Source organism: Physeter macrocephalus, chromosome 11 (assembly GCF_002837175.3).
Source record: "Physeter macrocephalus isolate SW-GA chromosome 11, ASM283717v5, whole genome shotgun sequence".
Classification (NCBI taxonomy): Eukaryota; Metazoa; Chordata; class Mammalia; order Artiodactyla; family Physeteridae; genus Physeter; species Physeter macrocephalus.
Genome location: NC_041224.1, coordinates 125,076,328 through 125,083,827, shown reverse-complemented (window position 1 = coordinate 125,083,827; position 7,500 = coordinate 125,076,328).

Genomic DNA, 7,500 nt, shown 5'->3' with positions numbered 1-7,500 from the left:
ACATTTGCCTAATCACCAATGATGCTGTACATCTTTTGATATGCTCATTGTTCAATCCTATATCTTCTTTGAAGATATGCCTACCCTAATCTTTTATCCATTGTTTTAGGTGGGTCATTTGCCTTTTTGTTATTGAGTAGTAAAAATTCTTTATATGTTTTGGACATAAGACCTTTATCAGATATATTATTTGCCACTATTTTCTTCCAGTCTATTAACAATATTTTTTACTGAATGTTATGCTTTGAAGTGTAAGAAATTTTAATATTTAAAACTCATAAGTATTATGTTGTTTTGTTTTTGTTACTTGTGCTATTGGTATCATATGCAAGTAACTGTTGCATAACCAAGACCCTGCTTTTTTTTCCTTAGAATTTTATAGTTAGGTATACTTAAGTAAGTGGCAAATATAGTTATATTTTTTCATATTTCCATGATTCTTCCCATATGACTATCTCTTAGATTAAATACGATTAATTATCAGGCTTTAGTAGGAAAGACATTCCTTTCCATTAAGTCCTTTGTTCTAAGTGAAGTAATTTTATTTCATGACACATCATTAATTGAATGTTAAGTCTGAGAAATTTTTATAGGTTTAGTGATTATGACTATTGAGTGTGACCATTGTATACTTCACTTTGTCCTTGATACAACATTGAGTTTAATTGGCAATTATTGCTGAAAATATTTCTCAAATCTGACTTTTACTTTTTGGGATTAGAAGCAATGGCAATTCCAAACCTGCAAATTGCCAAATTTGTGGGCTTTTTCTAGTCTTTTTCAGTTCTGCTTTAAAACTAGCCAATTCTTTTCTGATATATTTATTTCTTTTCTTACCTTGTATTACTTTACCAAATACATCCACAGAAATCAAGTCATAGTACTAGCATTTTACTTCCAAATTTTTCCCCTAGAGCTACAAGTGCATTACATACTTGATATGCTTCCATGTTTCCACAGACACAGGTTGACCAAATAATATGCCACTACTTAAATAGGATCATCATCTTTCTAGCCTACTATAATAATTTAATTACAGAATACACATACACACACACAACTTCAATTTTTGTATGATATTTACCACTGATAATAATTTATACATTAGACAGGATATATTAAGTTATACTGCAGTAACAATAAACAAAATTCTTAGTGGCTTATAATAACCAAGTTTTTCTCACACACAATGCAATCATTGTAAGTAGGCTGGGTGCTCTAAACTACATGCCCTGCTTCAGAACCCAATCTGACAGAACAGATACCATCTGATATGTCTCTGGCCATGCTTTGAAATGTCTATTGGCTACAAGAAAGGAATAAACACTAAAAGAACAGAAATAGACAACATAACTTTCAGACTCTTATATGAGGGTGATGATAAAAAAAGCACACTTCATCCCTCCAAAAAAAGGAAAAAAGGAAAGAGAAAATTAACAAAGAACAGATTGCAAATGTAGAAAGCACTTAAATAAATAAGTGTGACCCAGTAAAAGAGCAACTAAGATAAATATAAATAGACTGAATGCTCCAGATAAAGAAGAAATATTTAGACTGCATAAAATAAACAAACAAATAATAAGGTCTTTACAAAAGACATATGAAATGCAAGAATTCTTTTTAAAAGTAAAAGAAAAGAATGAAAAATATGCCATGCAATAACTAACTAAAAGAAATATGGAGGTTGCTTTCTTAATATAAAATAAAACATATTTATAGTAAAACATATTTATAGAGACAAAGAGATAACTTCTAGAAATAAAAGGCTTAATCTAATATACAAATTAGGCCTCATATAAGCCATATATAAAATGATGCACAACCAAATAAGGAGCTAGAAAAACCAAGTAAGGAGATCATGAGAAAAGAAAATTGCAAGTCAATATTATTTAAAAATGTAAATCTTAAATAAGGTAGTGACAGCAACATATAACTAGGATAGTATACAATGATCAGATTGAGTTTTGCATTTTGAGGAATGAAAACAAATTTAACCTTAGAAAATCAATTAATTAATACAGAATATTAACAAAGTAGAAAAAAATTATATAGTAATATAGAATATGTTTGATAAAAATCATAAACTATTGATTGTTAAAATAATTACTTATTGCTGAAAGTTTAAAAGTTTTCTCTTTGTGTTTGAGAACCATTTCTGTGCAGCATTTTATTTCAGGTACCAGTCACTGAAGTAAAAATATAAAAAACAAAATATATAAAACTTACAAAGAAAAAAATTATGTCATTTTAAAAATTAGAATTATTAGAAAAATATTATCTAATAACTTATTATCTAAAATATTACTATTAATACTTATAAAATTAATAATAATATACAAGAGATTGTAGTAACATTTCTGAATACAAAATTTTAAAGTGTATTTATATATTATATACTAGGAACATACAAGTGGAAACTACTCCAATAGGTAACCAAGAATCCATAAATATTGTTCCTTTAAAAAACATACATGTTGTATTTATGTGTGTATATATATATACGAACTTATGTGTATATGTATATATTTGTACATATATGAATATATGTATGTGTATATATATATACATACTGTGCCTATAAAAAAGATTATAAAATATGACATTATATACCACAAAGTTAATACAGTGTTGATTAAGCTATTGTACAATGCTTTTTTACTAGTTAGAATTTTTTATACTTATTGAAAGAGCTTATTTTTTACTTATTTAAACTTAGTCATATATCATTGCCATATATTCATAAAAATAAAATAGTGAATGGAATTTTTAATAAATTCCTAAAATGTCTATAAATTTAAAAATTTACACTTCTGAATAATGTTTTACTCAGAATTTTTGATATCCATGTGTTTGAAAACATTTTTCTTTGTGTTCCAAGAGTTTTAGTGACTCAGGATTTTACTTAAAATTCTAAATGTGATAGTCATTCTAAAAATGTTGAAGTTCTCTCTGGCAAAATTTCATTTCTTTTTCTCTTTTGTTGATTGTTTCTAGCATATAAGCAGATTCTCAAAAATTTAACAATGAACTTCAGAGAAAACAACATTCAATTATTCTGTGCATGCAGACCATAAATTGATTCACCAGCTCTGCTGGGGCTTTGACATTCCTCTTGCCCATTGGGAGGGAAAGGTCAATTTTTCAGCCTCTGTTGTATTACTTTGAGAGACAGGCACCTTATCTGCACTTAACTCACTAGTAAAGCATTAACATATCTTTATCTACCCAATGGCCATTCTTAGGTCTCATTAAAACAGTGTTGCTTTGGAAGAAGATAGGGAATTGCCATAATTTCTCCAATAATGAGTGTTTGCTTGATAGCATCAAATTCATGCTCCACTTCTCTGTTTTTGTGCCTTTCTGTGCACTCAATATTTCCATTTCAATTATCAATCAGAATGTAATCTTTTTGTAAACATTTTATTTTTGAGTAAATTTAGATTAAAGTTGCAAAAATAGTACAGAGATTTCCACATATCTGTCACCCAGTTCCCCCTATTGTTAACTTACATTACCATCTTAACATTTGTCAAAACTAAGAAAACACTGATACATTACATTACTATCAATTAAACTCTGGCCTTTATTTTAGATTTCACCAGTTTTTCTGATATCATCTTTCATCTTTGTACTCCAAGATCCAGTCATGGTACTACATTTTATTTAGTTGTCATGGCTCCTCAGCATTCTCTGGTCTCTGACACTGCTTTACTCCTTCTTTGGTTTTTATGACCTTGACAGTTCTGAGACATAATGAACAAGTATCCTGTAGAATATCTTCTAATGAATTTAACTGTTTTTCTCCTGATCACTTTAGTTCCATCCTTTTGAAGACAATTTAAATAGTCAAGCAAACCCAAAATGCTTAGTAACAAAATGCACTAAACTGCACATAGATTAAATGAAAATGTAATTATATGAACACCTGTGACCAAGGTGATGCTGTCCAGCCAGTGACAACTATCTACTCTGGCCACCTTGCTGATGGTACTTATAAGATGCCATTGTTTATGAACCATCTCCTTTCTTTAAATGTTAAAATGTGTTACCAGGTACATCTTGGAATCTATGAAATAGAGTGGTGTCTCATCACTTAAGATTTCTTGCAGAACAAGTTAACAGATAGCTGAAGACAGACATCACCTGAGTGCTACACAAATATAGGTCCAATAAATCCTTTTCTGAATTGGCAATGAAATCATATCTTAGAAAGGATGGAAGTTAGTCATGCCAATATATGTAGTTCTTTCTGGGCATTTTCCATCTTAGCATAAATCACCAATAGATGATGGAGTTAATTATGCTAATCAAGACATAAATTGAAGAGAGTAGGCAAAGCTGGTGGTTCTTCCTAAGTGAGATAGAAAGGACCAGCAAATACAGAAGTGCTCTTTTTTCTAGGTCCCTAGTAACTACAACTGCATGAAGTTAGAGCTTATCGGTGATGTCACTGAAGAGAGTGGTGGTTTAAACCTAAAAGTTTCTGATTAATATAACTTCAAAATTAATTACCTTAAAGAAAGAGATAATTTGTAAGTCTTAAACAAAAGCAAGGACATGAAAATAATTTTACTAGAAGGCAGAGAAAGAAGGCTAAATCACATTTTACTTAGTTCTTTTTCTCTGTAATGTATAGTCAAGTTATTTTATTTAATTATTATTTTTTAAAAATAAATTTATTTATTTTGGCTGTGTTGGGTCTTCGTTGCTGTGTGTGGGCTTTCTCTAGTTGTGGTGAGCAGGGGTTACTCGGTTGCGGTGTACGGGCTTATCATTGCAGTGGCTTCTCTTGTTGTGGAACATGGGCTCTAGGCATGCGGGCTTCAGTAGTTGTGGTGCATGTGCTCAGTAGCTGTGGCACGTGGGCTCTAGAGCGCAGGCTCAGTAGTTGTGGTGCACAGGCTTAGTTGCTCTGTGGCATGTGGGATCTTCCCGGACCAGGGCTCGAACCCATGTCCCCTGCACTGGCAGGCAGATTCTTAACCACTGTGCCACCAGGGAAGCCCTAGCCATTATTTTAAATGATAAATAGCAGAGAAAATATATACTAATTAGTATAATGCAAGGCAGTATACAAGAGATGAAGTTGTTTCCACAAGAAAAGAACAGGCTTACATTGGGTTGGCCAAAAAGTTAATTCGGGTTTTTCCGTTAAGATGTTACAGAAAAACCCTAACGAACTTTTTGGCCAACCCAAAACCTGTATGTGGGCACTATTTGTGACCTCTCTGAGTAACAGAACATCATCTAGAACTGTCTTGTTTCTCCTCTCTGAACTGCTTTGAATTATTTGTTTTTGCAGCTGAGATCAATATGTAAAGCTGAAAAATATGTTTGGGAGTTTTCTTTTAAATAAAATTCAATAAAATTGTATTTATTATATTCAAAGTTATTTTAGTTACTCAGAAAAATTGATATAACTCTAAGTAATAATGAAAATCAAATATTAGTGTTTAGAACAGTTCAGGTAATCCTCAAAGCATTTTAAATATATTAACTATTTTATTCTTACAACATCTTTATGAGGTTGGGGATATTACTATGTCCATTTTACAGACGAGAAAACTGAGAGGTAAGTTTCATAAATGGCAGATGTTTAGTAATGGCAGGACCAGAAGTTGAATATAGATCCTCCTTACCATACATAAACACACTCAACTGCATCCTGAACAAACTGAAGTGTGGTAATGTTTTTATTTTACTTTCCAGTGTTTATTTTAATTTGTAGTATTTTTTTTTACAGGTCACATTTATAAGCATTTGTGTAATATTATATACCATTCGTATTTATTTTCTACTGAGGAAATTATATCTAATCACATTCCATATTTCAAAGCATCTTTGTCATTTTGCTGTGACCCTAATATTGCAAAAAATATGTTAAATTACATGGTCATTATGTATTTTGGATGGTTTTTATTAACACAGATTCATAGAATAGGAAATATTGTGTTGGATTTCAGTGTCTGGTGTCAGTTCCTTGTTTCCATATATATCCGTTCCCTCCCTCTTCCTTCTGCATATATATATATATTGGGGGGAGTGGAATTCACAAATACATGGCAAAGAAAATTGTTAGAATTTATAAAATTGATATATAATACAAACACATAATACATTGTTATTAAACTGGTTGTTTATTAAATTGTCTTCTAAATCACTTTTTAAAAAGAATAAGAAAAATTGCATTTTCTCTAATAATTACCTACATAACTTTTTTCTGATATGGTTTAGAAGATTCAAGTTATTATCTGGTGTCACTTCCTTTCAGCTTGTAGCAGTTTTTTAGTATATTTAAGAAATCAGTCCTTATTTTTATTTTTAAAAATTCAGTCTTTCATAATCCAGGAATGTCTATATTTGGGTTTCATTTTTAACATGTAGTTTGCTGGGTATACAATTCTTGGCTGACAGTTTGTTATTTTTCTATTTCCTTAAGGTAGAAGATTAAGTTATTATTTTGAGATGTTTCATTTCTTGAAATAGGCCTTACAGCTTAAATTTCTTGTATAGGCCTTACAACTTAAATTTCCTCTAAACTTGTTTTAGCTGAAGCCATTCAATTTTGCTGTTATGCTTTCACTTTAATTCATTACAAAATATTTCCTACTTTCCCTTGTGATTTCTTTCTTGATCTATTTGTTATTTAGGTGTGTATTTTTTAATTGCCACACATTTGTGAATTTCCCAAATTTCCTTCTGTTGTTGATTTGGAATTTAATTCATTGTGGTTGGAGAACATACTTTGTATGAGTTCATTCCTTTTAAATTTATTGAGGCTTGTTTTACCAACCACCATACATACTATCATGGAGGATTTTTCATGTGCATCTGATAAAAATATGTATTCTGCTGTTTGGGGATAAAGCGTTCTATAGATTCTTTATTATATCCAGTTAATTTTTAGCGTCCTTCATGTCTTCTATATAATAGCCAATTTTCCTGCCTAAGTTTTCTATATATTATTGATTGAAGTATTGAAGTCTCCAACTATTATTTTTAAGTCATCTATTTCTCTCTTTAATTCTGTTAGTGTTTGATTCTTGTGTATAGGGATTCTAGTTTTGGGTGTATATATGTATAATTGTTACATTTTCATGAAAATTATATGTTTATTTTTATAAAATGTCCATCATTATTTCTAGCATAATTTTTTATTTAAGTATTTTTATTTGATTTTACTACAGTCATTCCAGCTCAGTTATGAGTGCTACTTGCATATTTTGTCTATCTCTTAAGTTTCAAGTCATTTTTAACTTTTTGTCCAGTTTGACAATCTTTGCTTTTTGATTAGAGTGTACTTCATATAAGTGTAATAATGAAATATTGACCCCAAGATGACTGGCTAATTTCACTTAGCACTACTCCAGTGCTATCCATATTGCTGCATATGGCAGAATATTTTTTAGATTTTTTTTTTTTTTTTTTTTTTGCTGTATGCGGGCCTCTCACTGTTGTGGCCTCTCCTGTTGCGGGGCACAGGCTCCAGACGCACAGGAT